This window comes from Palaemon carinicauda, chromosome 11 (assembly GCF_036898095.1).
Source record: "Palaemon carinicauda isolate YSFRI2023 chromosome 11, ASM3689809v2, whole genome shotgun sequence".
Lineage (NCBI taxonomy): Eukaryota > Metazoa > Arthropoda > Malacostraca > Decapoda > Palaemonidae > Palaemon > Palaemon carinicauda.
In genome coordinates this window covers 115,880,352-115,901,222 of record NC_090735.1, presented here as the reverse complement: position 1 = coordinate 115,901,222, position 20,871 = coordinate 115,880,352, and the positions used below count along the sequence as shown (strand labels likewise).

The window sequence follows — 20,871 nt, the reverse complement described above, 5'->3', positions numbered from 1 at the left end:
AAGAAACTAGAGAAAAACCTGAGAAATTAACAAAATTTCCATTTTGAGACATGTACGACAATGCGCCGAATACAAAATCCACTTTTGATGGCATTTGGACTATGAAAGCCTTTGATAGTGTGCACCGGCCACTTTGAGGGAGAGTCCCGCGTTATGGAGTTCCTCTTAAATATGCTAATATGATTCTGTTCATGGTCATAGCAAGTGTATAGATAATGTTATTGGAGTCATAAGTCAATTCCCAGTGAGGAGCGAAGTACTCTAAGGGAATGTGTTAATGTCACCCATGTTTAGCCTCCTCATGGATTTTGTAATGTATTGAACATAGGGGGATGGAGGAGAAGGGTTGGACCGGGATCTGATTGATAATAGGAAATTAGCTAACCTAGAGTATGCTAATGAAACTCTACTTATTAGCAGAACACAGCGGGATTTGCAATGCTTGTTAACCAGAATGCACGAAATATCACAAGGTTGGGATCAAGATAAAAAAAACATGAGAATGGAATTTGCAATGTTAGATAAAATGTCATTGGAAGGAGAAAGGATTAATGTGGTAGAATAATTTAGGTATCTAGGAACCATGATCTCTAATACAGGGTACTTAGAATTTGAGTTTAATGAAAGCCTGAAAAAACAAATCAGACAATGGCTAGGTTAAGTAAAATTTGGAAATCAAATCACCTGAAATCACATTAAATATCAGGCTATATATGTTTTGTGAGGTCAGAGTTACTGTATGGACATGAGTTGTGGCATGATGATGAAAACATTATCCAATAGATTGTTGATTTGAGAACAAAGCCCTCAGAAGAATACTGGGAGATAAATAGAAAGATAGGATTATACATTAAGCTATAAGAGATTACTCTAGTGCCATATGTGGATGAGATGTGAGGGGTAGATGGAGGGTTTGGACATGCTCTTCACACACCAAGATTAATAACCAAATCTAACTGGGGTCCACAAGGCACTAAAAGAGTTGAAAGACCCAGACCTACATGGCTGAGGACGATGAAACGTGAAGTAGAATATTGAATGGAGAATTATTGATTTAAAGGCTCAAGATAGAGGACTAGCGAAATCTAGTCAAGGTCCTTTGCGTCATTAGGTGTAGGAAGAGATGAGATGATGGATGATGTCAATTTGCAGGAGTTATTTTCAGGTCCAAAAAAAAAAAAAAAAAAAAAAAAACACTATACAAATTTCACAATATAAATTGCTATGATTTAGATATATTTCATCTCCAAATGTTAAAATTTTGCATGAGAAAATTTCATTAGTAAGACTACCAAAGACATACTAAAGATATTTTTTTTTTACAGAAATACGAAAAATACTGGGAACAAAATACATTCTTGTGAAAAAAACAATCTAGATCAAAATTACATAAAGATTAAACCTGCCACAAGAAATGTCTAGGGAAAACATCCATATGAATCTCTGGAAAGCATAAGTTATTCTAAAGAAGTGTCCAGAAATTCAATCGCAAAAGGTCATTAAAACATCTGCAACATTACACACCCAAGAGAATTACAAATCGGTACAGTTGTGTAGGAACGTTAACCAAAATCTTTCAACCTAACCAACAGCTGAAAAACTATCCAAAACTAATATTCACAACAGCGTAACCACAATTTCAAGAAATCAAGAGCATGTGGAGAAGAGAGACAAGGCCATAAGAAAACTCAGAACGCAAAAGAAAACTAAGAAAATACAATACGAAAAAAGCAAACCAGAAGAAAACACAAAAAGCAGAAGAAATTTCAATTACAGTAGATAGGAGAATTAAACTTACTGCTTTTAGACAACTGTACAAAAAGTGATAGAAAATTTTGAATGCTAAAATGTCAAGTTCAGAAGAACTGAAATATTGAAAATCACGTTAAAATATCAAATAGCAGTAAGAGGAAAAGGGCTATCTAATATATTCTAATATTAAACACCTACATCAACTTTTAATGTTAACTAAAAGTATTATTGCTACCTTCGTTTTATTAATGAAATTTACAATTTTTTTTTTTTTTTTAGTATTTTCTACTATACTGTAGTCTCTTAGAAATTTCGTTCTTGATTTCGCACTAATTCTGCTGCTTTACTATTGGCGTTTTAACGTTGTCTGTAATTCCTCTTATCCAATTTCAAACACGGGTTTTGAATACACCTGGAAAAAATAAAAGCATATAGTATACACTAAATATTTTGAGTAGTCCTTTGCCAGAAACAGGCCTACTCTTCTCTTTGCCCTGGAAGTATCAAGCAATATTTGTTGAAATATTGAATAAAAATATTCTATATTTCACTTTGGATCCTATCAAACTTGAAAACAAAAATCATCAAGGTTTTATACGAAAAGTATATTACTAATTCCTCTTAACTTTCAAAATACATATATTCTAACTTTCTACCGGGTTTAAAATAGTAGTTTCATATAATTTGCATGAAGCTGAACATCTGAAGAATCTGAAAATATATATATTCAAAACCTTACATTGCCAACCTTACAAGTTACACAATTTGCACGCATTCCCAGTCTCAAGGGGCACGCATTCCCTGTCTCAAGGGGCATGTATTCCCAGTCTCAAGGGGCACGCATTCCCTGTCTCAAGGGGCACTCATTCCCAGTCTCAAGGGGCACGCACTCCCTGTCTCAAGGGGCACTCATTCCCAGTCTCAAGGGGCACTCATTCCCAGTCTCAAGGGGCACGCATTCCCAGTCTCAAGGGGCACGCATTCCCAGTCTCAAGGGGCACGCATTCCCAGTCTCAAGGGGCACTCATTCCCAGTCTCAAGGGGCACTCATTCCCAGTCTCAAGGGGCACTCATTCCCAGTCTCAAGGGGCACTCATTCCCAGTCTCAAGGGGCACGCACTCCCTGTCTCAAGGGGCACGCACTCCCTGTCTCAAGGGGCACTCATTCCCTGTCTTAAGGGGCACTCATTCCCAGTCTCAAGGGGCACGCACTCCCTGTCTCAAGGGGCACTCATTCCCAGTCTCAAGGGGCACTCATTCCCAGTCTCAAAGGGCACTCATTCCCAGTCTCAAGGGGCACCCATTCCCTGTCTCAAGGGGCACGCATTCCCAGTCTCAAGGGGCACTCATTCCCAGTCTCAAGGGGCACTCATTCCCAGTCTCAAGGGGCACGCACTCCCTGTCTCAAGGGGCACGCATTCCCAGTCTCAAGGGGCACTCATTCCCAGTCTCAAGGGGCACTCATTCCCAGTCTCAAGGGGCACGCACTCCCTGTCTCAAGGGGCACGCATTCCCAGTCTCAAGGGGCACTCATTCCCGGTCTCAAGGGGCACGCACTCCCTGTCTCAAGGGGCACACATTCCCAGTCTCAAGGGGCACTCATTCCCAGTCTCAAGGGGCACTCATTCCCAGTCTCAAGGGGCACTCATTCCCAGTCTCAAGGGGCACGCATTCCCAGTCTCAAGGGGCACGCATTCCCTGTCTCAAGGGGCACTCATTCCCAGTCTCAAGGGGCACGCACTCCCTGTCTCAAGGGGCACTCATTCCCAGTCTCAAGGGGCACTCATTCCCAGTCTCAAGGGGCACTCATTCCCAGTCTCAAGGGGCACGCATTCCCAGTCTCAAGGGGCACGCATTCCCTGTCTCAAGGGGCACTCATTCCCAGTCTCAAGGGGCACGCACTCCCTGTCTCAAGGGGCACGCATTCCCAGTCTCAAGGTGCACGCATTCACAAGGTTATGCGCAAAATCTTTCCTTGAATGACAGGTGAATATCCAAGTTGAAACAAAAATATAATATACAACAAAAAATGCAGCCTTTATCGTCCTCTGCAATACAAAGGCTTCAGACATCCTTATTCATATCTGGGAATCGGCCAGTTTACATCACCACGCTGGCCAATGCGGTTTGGTGATGGTGGGGACTAAAGTCTGATCATTCACAAAAACCTTTTACCAAGTCACTTGTTTTCGTCCTATCTTCAATTCTAATTCTTTTTTTATAGTAGACATTTTAGTTATTAGATCTGAGGTGCATTTATTTATCAATAAAATATGTCCACCATAACTAACCCATACTAGAATTAGGCCTATGTTCAAATACAAAAGCGTTTACAAGTTTACAGAATTTCCTTTACTTTATCTGGGTAAATAATGAATATTAAAATTTAATGTTCATTTATTATGCTCCCGTCTCTAACGTATTAGATTTCCCGATTATTGTACCTCCTCTGATATTAGAGTTGCGGCCAAGTAATTCGAAAATTCTGTAAAATTTTCACCAGAATTGATTTTTACCACTTATATAAGGCCAAATTCTAATTCCCAATCGAAACTAACTCGAATTTTTGTATTTTAAAAGTTTAATTAGAACTGACACCTTTTTTTTCAATTTTTCTATTTGAATGATAACCATGAAGCTAAACAAAAGGTCAAGTAAAATTTTATCCACCTACCAATGCTGAAGGTCAATTCTCAAGTAGATTCTTAATTTACTCCAGTACAGCTGAATAAAATCCAACTTTAAAAATTTCTCTAGTTCGTATGTAGAGAGTTCATAGTTCAAGCTTCAGCACCCCAGTCAGTATGGTCATCAAGAATCTGGAAAAAAATCATAAATGTGAAAATACATCGGCCATAAAAGACTTCATTGGAGACATTCATTACCAGTGAGAAATATGCTAATCATTTTTAAAGTAACAGCATTATCAAAGCACAATTAATACCAACTTATGCCGAATATAACCCAATAAATGTTTAATTATCTCTATTTGCCTACCCACTTAAACTGCATGACAAACACCTGGTAAAAAAAAAAAACCAACCTACATGCGTATGAAGCTGACGAAAAAATGTAAGCATTTAAATATCAAAATGTTATATTTATAATACACCAATGACCATCATTTCCAATTCCGTACCAATCACTTATTGCACCAATAAGAAAATTAAGTAAGTTAATTCACAACATCCTCACCAATTATATGAAAACTAATACGAGTTTGTCAGTATCAAAAACAAGATATCACGTAAGTCAAAAGCAATCAATATTTGCCAGGAAAGCAAATACCTTTGAAAGAAGTCCCGAGAAATTTAAGTAAACAGTCACTTTAGACCAAAATCAGCCCTAAAAGCAAAGATATATGAAAAAAAACTAAAACACTTGTGTTACAGCAGCAAACTATATTTAGTTAAATTATATGACCCAAAATATAAGAAAGGTTGGTTATCAAAATAATAACCTTTAATGGAAGTGCTAAAGAAATTTTAAACTAGAAACTAGTTCCTTTTGTAGGAGAAAATGTTTTAGTTTTAAAAGCATAAAGGGTAAATATGATGATTTAATTCCCACCCAAACACTTGGACCATATTTTCCTATTCACAATCTTATATGACCATGGTTATTCGGGTAAACCACCAGGTGTAAAGAATGGGGGGGGGGAGACAGTGGGAAACTGGAGGTTTACGGGGTTAAGGCTTAAAACGAGCGATTTTGCAGCAAATGCAAAAACAAGATAACCAGTTGAAAAATATAGTTCATGTAAGTGTCTGGAAATTATCATCAATTATTAAAGATTCATTTTACTCCTGGTGGATTTGGCTCCCCCGTGGATTATGCTAAAAAAAAAAAATTAAAACATTACGACAATTCACCTGATCTGGCAAGCATGCAAGCCCTGTGGGTCATTATTTCATGGATATTTCTTTCTTTTACGTGAGCAACAATAACTATGTACTGAACGGAGAAAATTTTCAACTAATTGTCAAAATAGATGAAAATACCCTAATTTTGAAATATGTTATTTTTATTAATAAAATAAATTTTTGAATATACTTACCCGATAATCATGTAGCTGTCAACTCCGTTGCCCGACAGAATTCTATGGAGGGATACGCCAGCTATCACAATACTAGAAGGGGGTGTATTTACCAGCGCCACCTGTGGCCAGGTACTCAAGTACTTCTTGTTGACACCTCCTCAATTATTCCTCGGTCCACTGGTTCTCTATGGGGAGGAAGGGAGGGTCGATTAAATCATGATTATCGGGTAAGTATATTCAAAAATTTATTTTATTAATAAAAATAACATTTTTCAATATTAAACTTACCCGATAATCATGTAGCTGATTCACACCCAGGGGGGTGGGTGAAAACCAGTGTACAAGATTAAAGGATAGCTAAGTATCCCATATTTCATATAATCAGTTATCCACAATAACAATGAAATAATAAGTACCTGGTAAGGAAGTCGACTTGAACCGTTACTCTGCCTTTAATAAGATCGTCTTCCTTACTGAGCGCAGCGTTCCTCTTGGGAGGCTGAATCAACTCAAAGGTGCTAAAGTATACAGGGCTGCAACCCATACTAAAGGACCTCATCACAACCTTTAACCTTGGCGCTTCTCAAGAAAGAATTGACCACCCGCCAAATCAACAAGGATGTGGAAGGCTTCTTAGCCGACCGTACAACCCATAAAAAGTATTCAAGAGAAAGGTTAAAAAGTTATGGGATTATGGGAATGTAGTGGCTGAGCCCTCGCCTACTACTGCATTCGTTGCTACGAATAGACCCAGGGTGTAGCAGTACTCGTAAAGAGACTGGACATCTTTGAGATAGAATGATGCGAACACTGACTTGTTTCTCCAATAGGTTGCATCCATAACACTCTGCAGAGAACGGTTCTGTTTGAAGGCCACTGAAGTAGCCACAGCTCTCACTTCATGTGTCCTTACCTTCAGCAAAGCAAGGTCTTCTTCCTTCAGATGAGAATTTGCTTCTCTAATCAGAAGCCTGATGTAGTAAGAAACTGAGTTCTTAGACATTGGTAGAGAAGGCTTCTTGATAGCACACCATAAGGCTTCTGATTGTCCTCGTAATGGTTTTGACCTTTAGATAGTACTTAAGAGCTCTAACTGGGCAAAGTACTCTCTCCAGTTCGTTCCCCACCATGTTGGACAGGCTTGGGATCTCGAACGACTTAGGCCAAGGACGGGAAGGAAGCTCGTTTTTAGCCAAAAAACCGAGCTGTAAGGAACATGTAGCCGTTTCAGATGTGAAACCTATGTTCCTGCTGAAGGCGTGGATCTCACTTACTCTTTTACCTGTTGCTAAGCACACGAGGAAAAGAGTTTTTTAATGTGAGGTCCTTAAAAGAGGCTGATTGGAGCGGTTCAAATCCTGATGACATTAGGAACCTTAGGACCACGTCTAGATTCCAGCCTGGAGTGGACAACCGACGTTCCTTTGAGGTCTCAAAAGACCTAAGGAGGTCCTGTAGATCTTTGTTGGAGGAAAGATCCAAGCCTCTGTGGCGGAAAACCGCTGCCAACAAACTTCTGTAACCCTTGATCGTAGGAGCTGATAGGGAGCTTACGTTCCTTAGATGTAACAGGAAGTCAGCAATCTGGGTTACATTGGTACTGGTTGAGGAAAACTGCATTGGCCTTGCACCAGCTTCGGAAGACTTCCCATAAAGACTGATAGACTCTGAGAGTGGATGTCGTCCTTGCTCTGGCAATCGCTCTGGCTGCCTCCTTCGAAAAGCCTCTAGCTCTTGAGAGTCTTTCGATAGTCTGAAGGCAGTCAGACGAAGAGCGTGGAGGTTGGGTGTACCTTCTTTACGTGAGGTTGACGCAGAAGGTCCACTCTAGGAGGAAGAGTCCTGGGAAGACCAGCCATTGCAGTACCTCAGTGAACCATTCTCTCGCGGGCCAGAGGGGAGCAACCAACGTCAGCCGTGTCCCTTTGTGAGAGGCGAACTTCTGAAGTACCCTGTTGACAATCTTGAACGGCGGGAATGCATACAGGTTGAGATGGGACCAATCCAGCAGAAAGGCATCCACGCGAACTGCTGCTGGGTCTGGAATCGGAGAACAATACAAGAGGAGCCTCTTGGTCATCGAGGTAGCGAATAGATCTATGGTTGGCTGACCCCACAGGGCCCAAAGTCTGCTGCAAACATTCTTGTGAAGGGTCCACTCTGTGGGGAAGACCTGACCCTTCCGGCTGAGGCGATCTGCCATGACATTCATATCGCCCTGAATGAGCCTCGTTACCAGCGTGAGCTTTCGATCTTTTGACCAAATGAGGAGGTCCCTTGCGATCTCGAACAACTTCCTCGAATGAGTCCCTCCCTGCTTGGAGATGTAAGCCAAGGCTGTGGTGTAGTCGGAGTTCACCTCCACCACCTTGTTAAGCTGGAGGGACTTGAAGTTTATCAAGGCCAAATGAACTGCCAACAACTCCTTGCAATAGATGTGAAGTGTCCTTTGCTCCTGATTCCATGTTCCCGAGCATTCCTGTCCGTCCAGTGTCGCACCCCAGCCCGTGTCCGATGCGTCCGAGAAGAGACGGTGGTCGGAGGACTGAACAGCCAATGGTAGACCTTCCTTGAGAAGAATGCTGTTCTTCCACCACGTTAGAGTAGACCTCATCTCTTCGGAAACAGGAACTGAGCCCGTCTCTAGCGTCATGTCCTTTATCCAGTGAGCAGCTAGATGATACTGAAGGGGGCGGAGGTGGAGTCTCCCTAACTCGATGAACAGGGCCAGCGATGAAAGTGTCCCTGTTAGACTCATCCACTGCCTGACTAAGCATCGGTTCCTTCTCAGCATGCTCTGGATGCATTCTAGGGCTTGGAAGATCCTTGGGGCCGACGGACAAGTCCGAAAAGCTCGACTCTGAAGATTCATACCCAAGGAGACAATGGTCTGGGATGGAACGAGCTGAGACTCCTCAAAATTGACCAGGAGGCCCAGTTCCTTGGTCAGATCCATAGTCCATTGAAAATCTCCAGACAGCGACGACTTGAGGGAGCTCTTAAAAGCCAGTCGTCTGACGGAGCCGGACACAAGATCATGATACTGCTGCACAGTCTGTAAACTGTCAATCATGGGCAAGCGAGGAAGTACAGTGACAACCCGAATCTGTCTAGACTGTCTGGGTCGTACAGACAACTCCTTAACGGGTTGCTGAGGTTGCCCACTGCGTCACAACAAGTCCCTTCTGTTGGTTGTTGAACGTCTTCCCCGTGACACATTGACTCCGTAAACAAAAAATCCTCTAACAAGGACTAAGCTTGGACTGCATGTCATGCAACACAGCTCAAGGTCTATGGGAGCAGGTGTGGTAACAGACGGGATTAGCGGCTGAAGTGTAACCATTACCTTCCCTGTAAGCATGTTATGCTTAAATAAAAATCCATAAGAGGTTATGCAGCTAAAGGCTCCCTCCAAATGACAGAGTCCTCAAGGGAATATCAGAAGGAGGGAGAAAAGAACTTTCTCATCTACAGGGACCTTATCCTAGAAAAGCTAAGTTCTCTGAGTGAGGGTTCACTGGTGCAAAGCAGCAGACTAGAAGGCAACGTTATGAAACTGCTTGACAGTCTAGTGAGTTGGCAACAACCCAAGATGTGTTGAGAAGCATGCGGTAAGGTATGCAGAGCATGATGTATGCAGAGTATGCTGTATGCAGAGCATGTTGTATGCAGAGCATGCTGAATGCAGAGCATGCTGAATGCAGAGCATGCTGTATGCAGAGCATGTTGTATGCAGAGCATGCTGAATGCAGAGCATGCTGAATGCTGAGCATGTAGTAAGTAGAGCCTGCTGTAAGCAGAGCCTGCTGAAAGGAAAGCAGAGCGTGTGCATGGCGTTTAACATTTCTCAGAAATTCCATGACCAGTGCTAGAGTGCTTTATGCATGCTTGCATGGGGTTTAAACCATGGTATGCTGAACAGCAGAGTCAGAACGAGCTGGAACAACAACAGAGGTTTCCTCAACTTGAGGGAAAACCTGAGGTTCAGACTGCATAGGCTGAACAACAGACGGAGCAGAAGGCAGGTGCAAGGGTGAAGGAGGTTGACTCCTAGCAAGAGTTGCACCCAAGGATTGCACCAGCTGAGCGGAGGACGGAGGCGGAGTAGTCCGTTCCTGTTCCTGAGAGATGAGTGGAGCATGAGAAGGTTGAGGCTGCGCAGAACAAGGTAAAGTTCTAGCAAGCTGAGGCTCCTGAGGCACAAGTGTAGATGAGCTTGCCTAGATGAGGGTTGAACTCGGTGCAGCGCTGGTTGAGCAGACAGACTCACGGAGGGGAGAGGTTGTTGTACCCCAACCGAGAGTTGCACCACTGGTGGAGCAGCAAGGGGAGGAGGAGGAAGAGTGTAACTCTCCTGATCCCAAAGCAAGGGTTGCCTTAAAGAAGGCTGAGGCTGAACAACACAGTGAACAGCAAACTCCGAAAGTGGTTCAACATCGTACGCCTGGCAGATGGTGCTGCGACCAGGCGGAGCAGGTGCAGGCTGGGCGAGCACAGGCGGAGCAGGTGCAGGCTGGGCGAGCACAGGTGCAGCGAGAACAGGTGGAGGGAGTGCAGGAGGTGCAACACTCTCAGCCCGACACTCACGCATCAAGTCCGAAAGCTGTGCTTGCATGGACTGTAGTAGAGTCCACAACATCATACGCCTGGCAGATGGTACTGTGATCAGGCGGAGCGAGTGTAGGAGGAGGGAGTGTAGGCGGAGGCGGAGGAGCAACACTCTCAGCCCGACACTCACTCATCAAGTCCGAAAGCTGTGCTTGCATGGACTGTAGTAGAGTCCACAACATCGTACGCCTGGCAGATGGTACTGTGATCAGGCGGAGCGAGTGTAGGAGGAGGGAGTGTAGGCGGAGGCGGAGGAGCAACACTCTCAGCCCGACACTCACTCATCAAGTCCGAAAGTTGTGCTTGCATGGACTGTAGTAGAGTTCACAACATCGTACGCCTGGCAGATGGTGCTGCGACCAGGCGGAGCAGGTGCAGGCTGGGCGAGCACAGGCGGAGCAGGTGCAGGCTGGGCGAGCACAGGTGCAGCGAGAACAGGTGGAGGGAGTGCAGGCGGTGCAACACTCTCAGCCCGACACTCACGCATCAAGACCGAAAGTTGTGACTGTATGGACAGCAGTAGAGTTAACTTGGGGTCGGCAGACACTAAGTTCTGCTGAGGTAAAGCCTTAACAGCAGAGATCTGTTGTGGCAGAACCTTACTCCTCTTAGTCGGAGTGTAATCAACTGATGACTGAGGAGAGTCAGAGCTAACCCAATGACTGCATTCGGGTTGTGAACTTTAACTTCGTACGTCTGGCATAGGTCTGGACTTAACGTTTAAGAAGTCTTGAGACCTGAGACCAGCGTTACTCTGCCTTTATTTTCTCCCCTAATCTCTTCTGCAGACGAGCAAAATAAGGGCTCAATCGTCTGCGGGTGGGAGTGACGGTCTCGGTAAGACACGCCCACAACCACCGAGAATACTTCTGTGCGCCGATCAAGGCCTGCTGAACCCTTATGCCCTTCGACATTGCTTCTCCCCTGGGCTTGGGAGCTTGCAAGAGGTCCCGGACTGGGAGGACGACTGGCGCGCACAAAAGTACCCTCACGCACTAATCACTTATCACTTTGATTTCTGTTTGCACTTATTTCACTGAACTCGAAACTTTAAGTGGTTTGTACCTGAAATACGCAATTCTATCCTTTCTCAAAGTTAGTAATTGCGAAAACAGAATTACAATGTAACAGAAAAATCTAATGAAAGATAAATCAGTGGTTGGAAAGAGACTAAACACTAGATCACTCTAGAAACGTTAAGTTTCTTCCCCTAAAGAGACTAGGGAGAAGAGCAAAAAAAACGATAACGACGTTACTCGTACGCCTGGCAGGCTTGAATGAAACGTTTATCCTCTTTCTCCCTCCGTCTCTATCTCTCTCTCTCTCTCTCTCTCTTGACTTAGAACCTGAGAGAAGAGCCTAATCATATATATCGTTAAAACATATTATTGTTAAAGGAAAAAAACTGAAAAGTTCCTTTATTAGGATCAAAACCATTAAGTTAAGAAAGAATGAACAAAACGCTAGACACGGTTACTCTTACTGCAACGTGAAACCGTGAACATTCTTTCTCTATCGTAACGATAGAGTGCAAGTTGAACGTTCTGAACGTCAACAACTGCAGAGACAAAACAAAACGTTAGTTCAGCTTTGAAAACAGTACGAGACTGTCAAAGAAAATCTTTCAAACTCTGTGGCGGAAATAGCATAATATGTTAACAGGTAAAACCGAAATGACGGGCTCAAAGTTTATTAACTTCGGTAAAAGACCGCCTACTATTAGGAAGGTCGAATATAAACAAATATAAAAATTAATTTTAATGAGTTTATAATAAAAGGAAGTTAATCGAAGAGGCCTATAAGAGGCGGAGAGATATAAAATAAATCTATAACTTTTGTTAAGCAAAATTAAGAAAGAGAGTCTATACTCTCTTAGACACCAACACTTCCGTCTAAGGGAAGGGTCGGCCATTGAAAGGTGAACGAGAGTTCATACTCTCTCGTCACCAAAATTAATCAAATTAATTCCAAAAGCTAACTAAGCTAATATAGAAGTTTTCCAGTAAAGCGACAGCCGAAATCAAAGAGAAATACTTCACCAAAGTCGTGAAAATACTCCAAGAACATAAGCGTATCCCAGAACGTCTTGCCGGAAGCACGACAGAGGAATAATTGAGGAGGTGTCAACAAGAAGTACTTGAGTACCTGGCCACAGGTGGCGCTGGTAAATACACCCCCTTCTAGTATTGTGATAGCTGGCGTATCCCTCCATAGAATTCTGTCGGGCAACGGAGTTGACAGCTACATGATTATCGGGTAAGTTTAATATTGAAAAAGATTGTACTTCCCTCTTGGAGATGTCTTCGTGTAATTGTAGTCATGCTGGCAATGATGGGGAGGGTGGAAAATATAGCTGTTGAAAAACATCAGGGAACTTTTACATAAACATTTGGAAGCGTAATAGGCTAATAACATCATTAGGTCATACAAAAACAGAACTAGCAAATCTAATACAAACAACTCATGAATAGTAACTAATCAGTCTCCCAAAAATAGTGACATAGAAAACTAATCGACTAACAGTTATGCCTCAGTCCCCTTAAACAGAAACATACAAAACTAACCAGCACTCGTTCATTTCTGATAACTAGTTCCAGTCGCTAAAGTGATTTAAGTAAATATTAAGCCCCAAATTAATTTGACATGCCATTAAACAAAATTGCAAGAAAATTATTCTTTATAACTTAAAATCCTTTCGAATGAAATCAAGCAAAGTTACTAAGCTTGCTTACAAAAGCCTTCAAGTGTGTAACTCAAATCACCAAACCTTCACAAGTGTCTACCACAAGTCACCAGACCTTCGCAAGCGTCTAACCCAAGTCATGAGACCTTCGCAAGCATCTAACCCAAGTCACCAGACCTTCGCAAGAGTCTACCCCAAGTCACCAAAACTTCGCAAGTCTCTACCCCAAGTCACCAAAACTTTGCAAGAGTCTACCCCAAGTTACCCCAAGTCACAAACCTTCGCAAGCGTGTACCCCAATTCACCAACTCTTCGCAAGAGTCTACCCCAAGTCACCAACCCTTCGCAAGCGTCTACCCCAAGTCACCAACCCTTCGCAAGCGTCTACCCCAAGTCACCAACCCTTCGCAAGCGTCTACCCCAAGTCACCAACCCTTTGCAAGCGTCTACCCCAAGTCACCAACCCTTCGCAAGCGTCTACCCCAAGTCACCAAAACTTTGCAAGTGTCCACCCCAAGTCACCAAAACTTCGCAAGTGTCTACCCCAAGTCACCAAAACTTCGCAAGCGTCTACCCCAAGTCACCAACCCTTCGCAAGCGTCTACCCCAAGTCACCAACCCTTCGCAAGTGTCTACCCCAAGTCACCAAAACTTCGCAAGAGTCTACCCCAAGTCACCAACCCTTCGCAAGAGTCTACCCCAAGTCACCAACCCTTCGCAAGTGTCTACCCCAAGTCACCAACCCTTCGCAAGTGTCTACCCCAAGTCACCAACCCTTCGCAAGCGTCTACCCCAATTCACCAACCCTTCGCAGGAGTCTACCCCAAGTCACCAAAACTTCGCAAGTGTCTACCCCAAGTCACCAAAACTTCGCAAGTGTCTACCCCAAGTCACCAAAACTTCGCAAGCGTCTACCCCAAGTCACCAACCCTCCGCAAGCGTCTACCCCAAGTCACCAACCCTTCGCAAGCGTCTACCCCAAGTCACCGAACCTTCGCAAGCGTCTACCCCAAGTCACCGAACCTTCGCAAGCGTCTACCGAACCTTCGCAAGCGTCTACACCAAGTCACCGAACCTTCGCAGTGTACCCCAAGTCACCGAACCTTCGCAGTGTACCCCAAGACACCAAACCTTCGCAAGCGTGTACCCCCAAGTCACCAAACCTTCATAAGAGTGTACCCCAAGACACCAAACCACCTCAAGCATGTACCCCAAGTCACCAAACCTTCTTAAGCGTGTACCCCAAGTCACCAAACCTTCTCAAGCATGTACCCTAAGTCACCAAACCTTCTCAAGCATATACCCCAAGTCACCAAGCCTTCAAGCATGTACCCCAAGTCACCAAACTTTTAAGCATGTACGCAAAGTCATCAAACCTTCACAAGCATGTAACCCAACCCACAAATCTTCACAAGCGTGTAACCAGTCGCCAAAAATTTAAAAGTGTGTAACCCAAGCCAACAAACCTTTATAAACGTGTAACCAAAGTCACCAAACCTTCAACTGTGTACCCCAAGCCTTCAACAGTGTGTACCTCGTCATCAAACATTCAAAAGCAAGTATCTTAAGTCGCCGAACATTCGCAAGCGTGTAACCCAAGTCGCCGAACATTCGCAAGCGTGTAACCCAAGTCGCCGAACATTCGCAAGCGTGTAACCCAAGTCGTCGAACAATCGCAAGCGTGTAACCCAAGTCGTCGAACATTCGCAAGCGTGTAACTCAAGTCGCCGAACATTCGCAAGCGTGTAACCCAAGTCGCCGAACATTTGCAAGCGGGTAACCCAAGTCGCCGAACATTCGCAAGCGGGTAACCCAAGTCGCCGAACATTCGCAAGCGGGTAACCCAAGTCGCCGAACATTCGCAAGCGGGTAACCCAAGTCGCCGAACATTCGCAAGCGGGTAACCCAAGTCGCCGAACATTCACACGTGGGTAACCCAAGTCGCCGAACATTCACAAGCTGGTAACCCAAGTCACCAAGCATTCACAAGCGTGTAACCCAAGTAAGGAAAGCTTCTTCAGTGCATAACCAAATTCACCAAACCTTCACTAGTATGTAACCAAAATCACCTTCACTAGTATGTAACCAAAATCACCAAATCTTCAAAAGTAATAAAAATCACCAAACTTTCACATGTAACCAAAATCACCAAAACCTTCTCAATTGCAACAAAAAGCACCAAACCTTCATGTGTGCAACTATAGTCACTAAACCTGGAAAAGTAATCAGATTACCTAAACCTGCACAAGTGTGTAACCAAACTTACTAAGCCTTCACAAGTGAGCAGCAGTCACTAAAACCATTACAAATGTAACCTAAGTCACCAAACATTCACAGGTGTGACAACAGTCACCAAACATTCACAAGTGTGACAAAAGTCACCAAACATTCACAAGTGACAAAAGTCACGAACATTCACAAGTCCGACAAAAGTCACTAAACATTAACATCGTAAACCATCACTAAACATTTACATGTGTAAAATTTTCCACCAAGCCTTCACAAGTGTAACCGAAGTCGCTAAACATACACAAGTGTAACCAAAGTCACTAAACATACACAAGTGTAACCAAAGTCACTAAACATACACAAGTGTAACCAAAGTCACTAAACATACACAAGAGTGTAACCAAAGTCACTAAACCTTCACAAGAGGGTAACCAAGGTCACTAAACATACACAAGTGTAACCAAAGTCACTAAACATACACAAGTGTAACCAAAGTCAGTAAACATACACAAGTGTAACCAAAGTCACTAAACATACACAAGTGTAACCAAAGTCACTAAACATGCACGAGTGTAATCAAAGCCAATAAACCTTCATAAGAGGGTAAGCAAAGTCACTAAACATACACAAGTGTAACCAAAGTCACTAAACATACACAAGTGTAACCCAAGTCACTAAACATACACAAGTGTAACCCAAGTTACTAAACTTTCACAAGAGGGTAACCAAATTCACTAAACATACAGAAGTGTGTAACCAAAGTCCTAAAATCTTCACAAGTGGGTAACCAGAGTCACTGAACCTTCACAAGTGTGTAACTAGTCACTAAACCTTCACAAGTGTGCAACCAAAGTCACTAAACCTTCACAAGAATAGCCAAGGTCACTAAACCTAAACAAGTGTGTAACCAGAGTCACTAAACCTTCACAAATGTGTAACCAAAGTTACTAAAAATAAACGTGTGTAACCAAACTTACTAAACCTTCACAAGTGTGGCTACAGAGTTACTGAACCTTCACAAGTGTGGCTACAGAGTTACTGAACCTTCACAAGTGTGGTTACAGTGTTTCTAAACCTTCACAAGTGTGTAACCATAGTCACTAAACCTTCACAAGTGTAACCAATGTCACTGTACCTTCACAAGTATATAACCAAAGCCACCAAACTATCACAAGCGTGTAACCAAAGTCCCTAAACAATAACAAGCCATGTAACAAAGTCACTAAATATCAACAAGTGTGTAGCCAAAGTCCTTAAATATTAACAAGTTTGTTACCAAAGTCACAAAATATTCACATTCACAAGTTTGTAAACAAAGTCACTAAACATTCACAAGTGCCTAACCAAAGTCACTAAACTTTCATAAGTGTAACCAAAGTCACTAAACCTTCATAAGTGTGTCACCAAAGTCACTAAACCTTCATAAATGTCTCAACAAAGTCACTAAACCTTCATAAGTCTCTCACCAGAGTCACTAAATCTAAACAAGTGTGTCACCAAAGTCCCTAAACCTTCATAAGTGTGTCACCAAAGTCACTAAACCTTCATAAGAGTCAACAAAGTCACTAAACCTTCATAAGTGTCTCACCAGAGTCACCAAATCTTCATAAGTGTCTCACCAAAGTCACTAAACCTTCATAGGTGTCTCACCAAAGTCCCTAAACCTTCATAAGTGTGTCACCAAAGTCACTAAACCTTCATAAGTCTCTCAACAAAGTCACTAAACCTTCATAAGTGTCTCACCAGAGTCACCAAATCTTCATAAGTGTCTCACCAAAGTCACTAAACCTTCATAGGTGTCTCACCAAAGTCACTAAACCTTCATAAGTGTCCAACCAGTCAGTCAACCTTCATAAGTATCCATCCAAAGTCACTAAGCATTCACAAATGTGTAACCAAAGTCATCACTAAACATCCACAAGTGTATAACCGAAACATTCACAAGAGTAATCTGAATCGCTAAATATTCATGTGTAACCAAATTCACAAAATCTTCACGAGTAACCAAAATCACTAACCCTTCAAAGGGTAACCAAATTCACTAAACCTTTAAAAGTGTGAAACCAGATTCACTAAACCTTCGCAAGTGCATAACCAAATTCCTTAAACCTTCACAAGTGCATAACCAAATTCACTAATCCTTCACAAGTGCAAAACCAAATTCACTAAACCTTCACAAGTGCAAAACCAAATTCACTAAACCTTCACAAGTGCAAAACCAAATTCACTAAACCTTCACAAGTGCAAAACCAAATTCACTAAACCTTCACAAGTGCAAAACCAAATTCACTAAACCTTCACAAGTGCATAACCAAATTCACTAAACCTTCACATGTACAAAACCAAATTCACTAAACCTTCACATGTGCAAAACCTATTTCACTAAACCTTCGCAAGTGCATAACCAAATTCACTAAACCTTCACAAGTGCATAACCAAATTCATTAACCTTCACAAGTGTGAAACCAAATTCACTAAACCTTCATAAGTGTGAAACCAAATTAACTAAACCTTCACAAGTGTGAAACCAAATTAACTAAACCTTCACAAGTGTGAAACCAAATTAACTAAACCTTCACAAGTGTGAAACCAAATTAACTAAACCTTCTCAAGTGTGAAACCAAATTAACTAAACCTTCATTAAGTGTGTAGCCAAATTTATCATAAGTGCATATCTAAATTCAATAAACCTTAAGTGCATAACAAAATTCACTAAAACTTCACAGGTATGAAAACAAATTCACTAAACCTTCACAAGTGTATACCCAAATTCATTAAACCTATCAAAGTGAAACCAAATTGACTAAACCTTCTCTAGCGTAACCAAATTTATTAAACCTTCACAAGTGTGAAACCAAATTGATTAAGCCTTCAAAAGTGTAATCAAATTCACTAAACTTAAACAAGTGTAAACAAATTCACAACCTTCACTTGTGTGAAACCAATGTCACTAAACCTTCACTAGTGTGAAACCTGTCACTAAACTTGACACGAGCATAACGAAAGTCCCTAAACCTTTAGATCTGTGTAACAAAATTCACTAAACCTTCACATTTGTGTAACCATAATTCACCAATTTACATTTGTGTAACCAGACAAAATTGAATTAAATATCTGAAAAAAACAGTTGCATAAGAAAACATACCTCAATCGTTACATTGTTTTTCTATCATAGAAATATGCTATTAATTCACAATAGCCATAGCCCAAAATAACCACCGAACCAAAGAAAACATACGCAAACATTTCGGTAAATTACTATCCAAATACATGAAACATGTCCCAATCGCTAATTTGTGTTTTATGCATTTTGACCATTATTATGGGGGCAAACCGCACAGTTTTTCGACCCCTAATAAAGAATTATGGGGCCCACAATGGGAAACTGATGATTTTTATGGTGGGGACATGCTAAAAAGTGAGAATTGCAGCAACAATTGTTATAAATGCAAAATAAACTACATAAACCGTCTGAAAAATATGTGGTTCATCAGCGGCTTAAAACTATCCGATTCACTTCATGTCGTAATGGTTTTTGCTCCGTTATAACGCTTCTCTCGCAAAATTGACAACACTATCACTGCTATGCTCTGGAAATTGGTACATTTTGATCTGTGCTCGCAAGGCCCGTGAGTCATTATTTCGGGAATCTATTTTCAGGTTCTGATGGTTTTAGCTCCACCGTAGCTCGCTGCACTAGAAATTAACATTATATAACTGTTCTGGTAGGAGGTATGTGTTGAGCTGCGCTCGCAAGCCCAGTGGGTTGTTTAATTTTTTATTTTTTTCGCTTTCACAGTTATGGAGAGCATTTTCATCTAGAAAAATATCCCTACATTTCAAAAAGATTGCATTTCCCTCTGAAACTTCTATGTGATGGTGTAGCTGAAACTGAAGGAGAGGGTGAAGAAATGGCTGTTATAGAATATTAAGGAACTCTTGCATAAATATTTGGAAACTTAATTGGTTAAAAAATGCAGGTAATGCTTACGTCATACAAAAACAGAACAGCTGGCAAAAGCGAATGCAAGAAACACATGTTCAATAACTTCCCATCAGTCTCCCAGATCTAATCAATGGAATTAGGGTAAGAATTAACCTTCACATTTCAATTTACCAGTGACGCAAGTTATGCCTCAGCCCCCCTTTAAACAGAAAAAAGGCCAAACTAGACAGCACTTAGCATTTCTTATGGCAAATTCCAGTTTCGCCATTAATTTTGACAAATTTCAAACAATTACTACAAAAGAACACAGCTTTAAAGGATGCCCAATAAATTTCACTTCCAGAAATCCTCTCTATGGCAGCCAACAATTAGGAATGACATGAAAAAATTTTCCTAGTTCATACTTTACTTTCCCGAGTTAGGCACTACAACGAATGTTACTGAATTTCACGGATATACCAGAGTCTTCAAAATAGGAAACTCAATTTTATAATGAAAAAAAGTTTTATTGCTTTGCACGTGTAATTAATCAACCAGAAATCTAGGAGTAAAGCCCAGTTAGGCAGTCAAAGAATACTTGAAAATGCACATTTGTACAATAAAAGGACAAACCCTTTTCTAAGTATGGATGACTCGCAAATCAAAGTATGAGGAACGGCGTGAAAAGCATGGAATTTGGATAGTTTGACACAGCCATGTCAGCAAAGAACAAATTTGCAACACCACTACTTTAACGGGTTATAATATTTGTAATATGGGAACGAAACACCAAGATATAAATCTTATTAAAATATACTTACATAAAATATACACGATTGACGTTCACATCCTCAGCTCCACGAAATAAATGGCTCAAAACAATCTGAAGATTCAGAATGTTGAACTTTGAACAGCAAGGAAACAGAAGTTCATATTCTGTCGTCCTTGGGAGACAGGTGACTCCATCTGTACTTGATTTTCATGACCATTATTGCCAATACAAATCTTAACTTTTTTTTTTTCTTTTACAGAATTGTCCATTGGAAATCATTTTATTGATACCGAAGAACAAAGTTTTATTAAAATTACAGTAAAATTTTACTGCCAATTAGATTGCTAAAAAATTTTCTGTTCCTTGCCTAAGACAAAAGATTATCAAATTTTAGGTATTATCAACATTCTTTTATGAATAGCAGGATAACACTAATTGCATATGTTTCCTACACAGACTCACACATTTCTTTTTTATACTTAATTCCTACAACACCTCGATTAAATAGAAAAAAAAAAAATACTAGCCTACACGAAAAACTAAGCAACATTATTACCGTCATCGAAAATAGGTATTTCATGGAAACTCGATTATATAAATCAATTATCGTTATATAGAATTACTTTTGAAAAACTTTATTTTTTATTAGAAAACGTTGTCCTGACCGGAATTATAATTTTAATCTCTCTCTCTCTCTCTCTCTCTCTCTCTCTCTCTCTCTCTCTCTCTCTCTCTCTCTCTCTCTCTCTCACATACAGTGATGTGGGTAGGATGAGAGGGTTTCTTCAAATATCTGCCGACTAATTATTTAACTTCTAAAAAATTGAGCAGTATATGTATGACTCGCGAATTGTGTTATTTTA

General features: G+C 41.6%; 1 long non-coding RNA gene across 1 annotated transcript; it reads right to left on the bottom strand.

The window, feature by feature from the left end:
• Nucleotides 1–2,049: 2,049 nt before the first annotated feature.
• Nucleotides 2,050–20,097, bottom strand: LOC137649757 (uncharacterized). Its single transcript, XR_011045851.1, has 3 exons — nucleotides 20,058–20,097; nucleotides 4,427–4,571; nucleotides 2,050–2,164 (listed from the first exon to the last, which is right to left on the bottom strand). It is a non-coding gene; the product is annotated as an uncharacterized lncRNA (long non-coding RNA).
• Between the last annotated feature and the right edge of the window lie 774 nt (nucleotides 20,098–20,871).